Below are 7,638 nucleotides of genomic sequence, written 5' to 3'. Positions count from 1 at the left end.
ACCACTAAGTTATTTAGCCATCCACTTTTATGAATATGGGGTGTCCTAACGAGAGAAAATGCCTAAGTTGTCTTTTTACCAGTTTAGATTATGATTTATATTCATTTTTAAAAAAATTAAAATTGTTAAAAAAAAATCTTTTAGAAAACTCCATCTTTTTCTTTTCGATTTTATTTATATATATTTTTTCTTGGATACGACTGTTTTTTCTTTTTTTAGATTTCAAATTTAAATTTGTGCTTAGCATACATAAAACGAATTGAGGTTCGTCTATGTTAATTTTTTTCATTGCTAAACCCAGGTTTTTCATTTTATATTTCTTACCCGAATTTCAAAATAAAAAATTGTTCTTCGTATGCGGAGAGCAAATTGACATTCGTCCATTACCATAGATATACGAACAAGAGATTCTCATTTTTACCCCATAATGACCTAATAAAAATTTGAAGAATGACCTTTTTTGAATTGTCACTAAAAAAATTACCCACGTTATAAAAAGATTTAAAATTTCTACTATAAAACCCTCCCAATGAGAATGTAAAATGCACACAAGAAGACACATACCAGGTTATCATACAAGCGGGAAATACCCTCATTTTTTTTAAACCTTTACCATTTTTATAGAGTACCCCGTGATTTTCATTAGGGTGTCAACGGTCGGGGCCTGCTTCGTCGCCACTAAATTCCAAGAAATATTATTGCCAAATTTAAGTCTAGAGGTACTAGACATAGAAACTCCTTCCTATCGGCAAGAAGTTTCCTTATTTTATCAAACCTTCGGCCTATAAATATAAGCCTTAAGTTTTGATTGCGAAGTCAGATATGGAATTGGTGTCTTATTATCGAAGTAATTGGTTTGTCAAGAGAGTTAAGAAATTTAAAGTATCCGAGCCAAAGTGGAAAAAAACATTCATTCCGAACATTGGAAGTTTCTGCAACAGCAACGGAATATGGACTAACAGTAAACGGATGTATACAACGTATGACGCACAAAGTTATGCACTTAACTTTGATGACGGTGATGACAGAAGAAGTTTCCAAGTTCATCATCACTAGCGGGCAATCAGTTGGATGTCATAAGGCCCAGTTGCATATTTTTTTTTATGCTCTTAACTTTGATGTAATCAATTTTCTTTTTAATTTTAATTTTTGGTCTAATAAAACACTTGTTTTGGGATTAGTTGATGTCATAAGCCCAGTGATGTCATAAGCCCAGTATACAAGCTGCATCCGTGCCTTTTGCTTTATTATTCTCCCCCAGGCCGAGTTACTCCCAGTTTCATCTGCCTGGTGCCCACATCACCTCCCACAGACATACTGCTTGCTCAAATATAAAAGAACTACCACCATCCTCTCTAGCCTGCATCTTCACTAGACATGGGGGGGTCTTTGATCTTCGCAACAGTGTTTGACTGCCTTCGAATTCCGACTTTGTTGAGCCTAACGTTGTGCCTGCCTTTTTTTCATGAATCCCGCAGAGCACCAAAAAGCCTCATAATCATTTTCTATAATGGCAGCCAGAGGCGACAGAAGGTCGCTCATACCCAATCTCATCATCATAGAGTGCATAGGCTTCCAGTATTGCAACTAGGCACGCTGCATGAAAGACTCTACAGGGTTCCAGGTGGTCTTAGTCCTTTAACCCCCACTGCTACTGCTAGACTGTGTGCCCTGTCCTTGGACACAGCAGCCTGGGATGGAGAGTAAACAATCCATTCTCCATTGGTCCTCACAGCATCCAGTTGAATCATTCTCTGGCATGTCTCGAAGTGTGGACATTCAAACCGCCACTGGACCACGCACCAATCTTTGGATTAATTTCGTTGGGAAGCAAGTCTCCTGAAGCCTACTGGTAATTTGAAATAAAGCATCTTGAACAGATTGCAAGCTCCCGATAACCTGCCAATAGTGCCAGGTGTTAGTTTCCCATACAATTAATGACAAATCTACCTTTCAAAAGTTAGAGCAGATTTGACGAGTGAAAAAAATAAAACTAAACTCTGCCTAAATTTAAGTGAAAACCTGAAGGGAGCATTCAAAGTAGTGATCTAGGAACTGGATAGAAATTTAAAGTAGGGTCAAGCCAGAATGCTCCTGACAAGTATCAAACAGAACAAGCGTACCACTCAAATAACAAATAAAGTCTTAAATTAGTTTTATCTTGGTTCACATGCAGTCAAAGAACCAGATCAATATCCTACACAGAATTTAGTAGTTATACTAATGCAGTATTGAGCATACATATTTATAGTAGACACAGAATATGACTAATTCATTGCAATAACATCTAAAGATGTCATCCTAATGCAAAATCCCAAATAACGAGGGATCTATTCTGTTGTCTTCTAAAATAGTTTTCTAAAATCCAACTCATACATCAGTATCCAATTGTCAAAAAATACATCGAAAAAATAGAGACTGAAAAGTTCGTATGTATAAAAAGGAAGTTAAAATAAACCTTCATAAGTTCATCGTTTTGGGCGTCACATTTTGGAACCTGCTCCTTTGCAAATGTACGTATACCAGGTCTTCTCAGTTCAGCAATAATACTACCACCTTCACCCAACAGACAGCATATCAGTTGTGAGGGTACTAAAAGTCCCGCAACAATTGCAGCACCGGCTTCAAATCCAACCTCTGCAATTCTAGACTGCACACAAATAACAGCATCCTGTGCAGAAGAATGTCTCTATTCTGAATTCTGCAATAAATAGATAGTATGAATGTTAAAGACTTGAATAACAGTTCAGTGTTCAAGAAAGAAAATAGTCATTCATAATGTTACAGAAGACCCAGCTTAAGCGTGCAATAAGACAAACGAACACACCACTGAATAAAAGAATGATATTAAAGTAGAGACAGTTAATCCAAATGATATTAACACATCTAATTTACTGTTTCATTTAAAGAATGGTCCAGGTAAAGGTAAGAAGAAACTAGAGTTATCCATAAGGGTCTCAGTTACGACAACACACCACTGAATAAACAAGTACTAAAACATGAATGAATTTGGATAACATGCCTCTCTTGCAGATATGAGGACAACTCTCTCATCTGAATCAGGTTCTGCATCAGCAATCTTGATGGAAGCACCAGTGTCGCTTTGTATCCACCCTTCCCTATCAATCTGCCAACTTTGTCAAGATGGCATAACATCCTAAACATAATATCCTCTTCTCTGTGGCTCGCACCAATACCCTCAGATCCTGAAACCCCCCTTGAATGATAATCCAGTGAATGAGTTCCAGGTGGATACCCCCTTGATGGAAATTGATCAACCTGGCCACCAGGCACACCACTGCCCCGAAGCACTGAACCAGGCGTTTTATACGGAGTAGATGTGGTGGCATCAGTCCTGAAGTTATCCTGGAGAGTGGAGACAACTTGAAACAGCTAAAGAGCTTTCCTTACAACTGAAAAGTTTCCTGTTGTTTGTCAACCAGAACCACATCATTTAGTATAAATACATAAATGCAAATAGATGAACTCGTAAATTGTAACCTAGAGACTGCACATTAGAAAACAGGAAGGAAAACAGTTATTGTAATGCATTACACAAGAATCATTTCAGGAAAACTTAGAAGTCTCGTAAGAAGATAAGCGATATATCTGACTCGTAAGAAGATAAAGCCATATATGATATCTGACCCAATGTGTCACTTTCTTGTTAGAAGTTACCTAAACCGGTAGCTCGCAATAGCTGTTATTCACATAAACTTACAACAGGCAAAATTAGGCCAGGAAATCATGTTCTTGTTCCATTTCAAGTCCAAGACTTGTTTCCCTAAACCGGATTTGACTAAAGGAGCTCACATAAGAATTCGAGAAGATAAGTCTCAGGCGAACTACATAAGGTTGAAAAGTTACTGCTCTGTATGCAAAGATAAGTCTCGGTAATCAACTTAATGAATAGTTACTTGTTTCGTGTAAACAAGCCTGTACGAATCCAAGCTTGACGTAAGCAAATCAAAACACACAATGTTGAAGTAACACACAAATGCTGCATACATTCTTAACACATTCAATAACTTAATGGATAATTTGTAAACTTGCAGGCTGTTACCTGTATCAACTCATAGCCAGGGCCGGTTGATCATGTTATGCAAAATCTTCCGTAACAATTATCAACTCAATACTGCAACTCCAAGTTCCGTCCTAGTTCTCTCCGGCGAAAGCACAAGTTATCAATTACACGGTTTGAGATGCAATCAATCATGAGTTCCTCCTCACATTTCCTCCTCCCTTTCATCCTTCTGGGGGTCTTGATGCACTTTATCCCTGAAGGGGTTGTAGAGTCAATCAGTATATATTGATTTTGGGGTTTTAAGAAGTCTGAGCCAGATGGAGCTTAGAAGTTCGATTCAGAAATGGGTTTCTACATCACCTCCCACAGACATAATGTTAGCTCAAATGTAAGCTCTCGTCTGAAAAGAACTACCACCATCCTGTAGACAAAAATGCAGTCTTCAGCCTGCTTCTTCTCTGGATGTCTGTAGAGATGGGAGTCTTTAAACTTAATAATCTTCACAACAGTGTTTAAATGCCTTCTGATTCCGACTTCGTCAAGCCTGAAGTTGTGCCTGGCTTTCTTCATGAATCCCACAAACCACCAAAAAGCCTCATAATCATCTTCTACAATGGCAGCCATAGGCGATAAAAGGTCCCTCATTCCCGAACAATACCCAATCTCGTCATCATAGAGTGCTTAGGCTTCAAGTATTGCAACTAGGCGCTGCATGGAAGACTGTACAGGGTTCCAGGTGCTCATAGTCCTTTGACCCGACTGCCCCTGCTAGACTGTGTGCCCTGTCCTTGGACAACAGCCTGGGTTGGAGAGTAAACAATCCATTCTCCATTAGTCCTAACAGCATCCAGTCGCATGATTCTCTGCCATGTCTCGAAAGTCTTCATCTCTGTGGACTTTCGAACCGCCTGCTTTGGAGGGTGAAGACTTTCCATTAGTCGGCTCATCAGGATCATTTTCATCCCTACTTTCAATAGCAGCAGAAGCCTGTCTACTCTCAGGTTCTTTAATAGAATCTGAGTCAGATGATTCTGTATCAGCTAGGCATCAAGGCTTGTGATTCCACTTTCATTGTTGTCTGAGTAGGCAGGGATTGATCATGAACCTGGTCATGTGAGTCCTTACAATCTGGGCTTTCATTAACGGCGGAGGAGGATTCCTCGGCAATCACATCTTTTGAAGAAGGTGAATCTGAATTTTCTACAATACTCGTCCCCATTGTTACCCAGTACATTGGTTGCGTTTTGGTTTAACATGCTCATCATCGATGCGCTTTAAAAGATGTTTGCACTGGTTCCGCAACTTGTCAAACTGTTTTCTACCTCATGGAAAAATGAAGCCCCAACCAAAATCATACAGATTAACTGGAAGAGGATACAAAAAAGCATTTTAACAATACCACACAATTCTACCTGAAGCACTGAACCAAAAAATAACAGGAATAAGACAAGAAGTAGACTATTCTACCTCTTCTGACTTCTAGTGATCTCTCTTTCTTCTTGAGTGCTGCTCAGGCCATAACTGCAGAAAGATAGGGATACAAAGGTAAGGCAAAGAAACCTTGCCATTTAAAGACAGGATTATAACATTATAAGGAGGAGAAAAAAACGAAAGCCGGGAGCAGGGCCTGCACTCATATCAAAAAAAGTCTAACACACGAACAAGGTCACTAGGGCCCTACTGCATACCGGATAACTTTACTGGACTGAAGAGTCCCGGGGACACACAGACAGCCTGCAAAGTGCACAAACAGATCCCCCCTGATCTATCACGATTGGAACAATTCACACTATCTAGTGCCTATAATATACAAGACAAGCTCTTTCCTGTACCTTGTAACCAATCTCGTCCATTAATCATCACCAATAATAGCGAAGTTTCTTAATTGGCAGCACACAATCTAACCATAGAAAATTCCAGATTTTCTCATCCTGCCAACTAGTTGTGTTTGTTCACAACAATATGGAAGGCTTAGGATTATCCTGTTGTACTTGATGATGTCTGTCTAACATGCTCTTAATGCTCAATACCATCTATATAATCAGATTTATGTCAGAAGTTCTACCACCCTTGTAAAACCGTCTAGCAATGATAACTTAGATGCCATAGAACAGTAATTCTCCCTAAGCTCAAATTTATATATTGGATGTTCTACTACCCTATGTAATTTTATAACCTTCGAGCATTGTGTAATTGTAACAGCAAGATGAAAGCGCTATATTCAAATGCACAGCAAAGAAGCACAGGGGTTAAAAAATGCTTACACTCCAAGGAGAAACGGCTAAACATCAGCCCTAATGCTGAGCTAACTTCATAATGAATAGTTGATCTAGACTGCTGAATCTGTTCCCATTTCAATTTTTCGCACTCAAAATCTTCAGCGCATGTAGCATGGAAACATATAGCTGTTACCGAGTGGTTTGTGTCCAAAACAGCAGTCTATAGAGAAAAAAAGCTCGAATTTATACAGGGATGAAGTTTTTAAAAGTGGACTGACAGTTTAAAACACTACTAAAAAATTACCAGTCAGTATGCTCTAAATACAATTTTAAACAATCAACTATGAATTACTTGTTGGGTTGAACATGGAAAACACATGAAGGTACAATCAACATTTTTTATTCGAAAAATAAAATCACCTTCTAAGATTGATTGGAAGCTTAAAGTAATGCAGTCTTTAACAAAACCACAGCAGCATATGGAAGAGATGAAATAACTCACCATCACTGAATGTTTCACTGTTGATGTGAAAGGGGATGTTTTCTTCTCCTGGAGGACCGACGATGGTGATCTTAGATGCCCCCCTGAAAATGAATTACACATAATCCTCATCATATAAATTGGAATTGAGAAGGAACAGTAAAAATGGAGTAATTCAAGATCGGATCTCAAATAAGTAATTATTAGGTTTATGATTGATTCTTCTCAATCTATTAAATCCCGAATCAAATTCTTTTTTAATTGTAAATTCTTTAATTACCTACAAGAGAGTATACGATGGTGGCAAAGCAATACCAGCCATGGCCGTCACTGCAACTGCTATTCAAACATTATCAGGTTTCCATCCAAGCATTAGTCCCACCACCGCCGAAGATTCCACCACCACCACTTTCTCCTGCAGCAACCAGCAATCTAAATCCTTCCTTACCACCACCACCACCACCACCTGAATCCCACTGGGACATTGACAGAACCACCGCTGCCACAGGCAAGAACAATGATGATAATGAACGCAATAATTTGGGTAGGGGAAATGAGGGTGTTTCAACCTGTTAATTGTCGACAAGTTCGTGGACTTGGTAACATTGACCACCGTCATATTCGAATCGTATTGGCTCTTCATTGCCAGTTAAAATTCTTTTTTCTTTTTGAAAACAAAACTAGTGACAAAACTCGTAGGTGAACAAACTAGTGATAAGAAAAAAACGGTCATATTATTTCTACCAAATAAAAACCGTTTTAAATAAAACTGGGACAAAAACCTCAAGTCAAATGATAATGAGCAAATTTAACTTTTTTTATTTTAAAAAAACCCAAATGTATCCTTTTATCTTTTCTTCTTCTTCTTCTCTGATTTCTTCTTTCTTCCGTCTCCTTCTCCCACCACCTTCATC

At 38.6% G+C, this 7,638-nt stretch overlaps 1 long non-coding RNA gene and 1 pseudogene across 1 annotated transcript; both read right to left on the bottom strand.

Moving 5' to 3' along the window:
- Positions 1–897: 897 nt before the first annotated feature.
- Positions 898–2,697, bottom strand: LOC113355579. Its single transcript, XR_003362486.1, has 2 exons — positions 2,459–2,697; positions 898–1,899 (listed from the first exon to the last, which is right to left on the bottom strand). It is a non-coding gene; the product is annotated as an uncharacterized LOC113355579 (long non-coding RNA).
- Positions 2,698–3,026: 329 nt separating this feature from the next.
- LOC113355578 lies at positions 3,027–7,241 on the bottom strand (annotated as a pseudogene).
- Between the last annotated feature and the right edge of the window lie 397 nt (positions 7,242–7,638).

This window comes from Papaver somniferum, chromosome 3 (assembly GCF_003573695.1).
Source record: "Papaver somniferum cultivar HN1 chromosome 3, ASM357369v1, whole genome shotgun sequence".
Taxonomy (NCBI): Eukaryota; Viridiplantae; Streptophyta; class Magnoliopsida; order Ranunculales; family Papaveraceae; genus Papaver; species Papaver somniferum.
The sequence above is the reverse complement of the archived record's forward strand: the minus strand, read 5'-3'. Positions and strand labels throughout refer to the sequence as shown.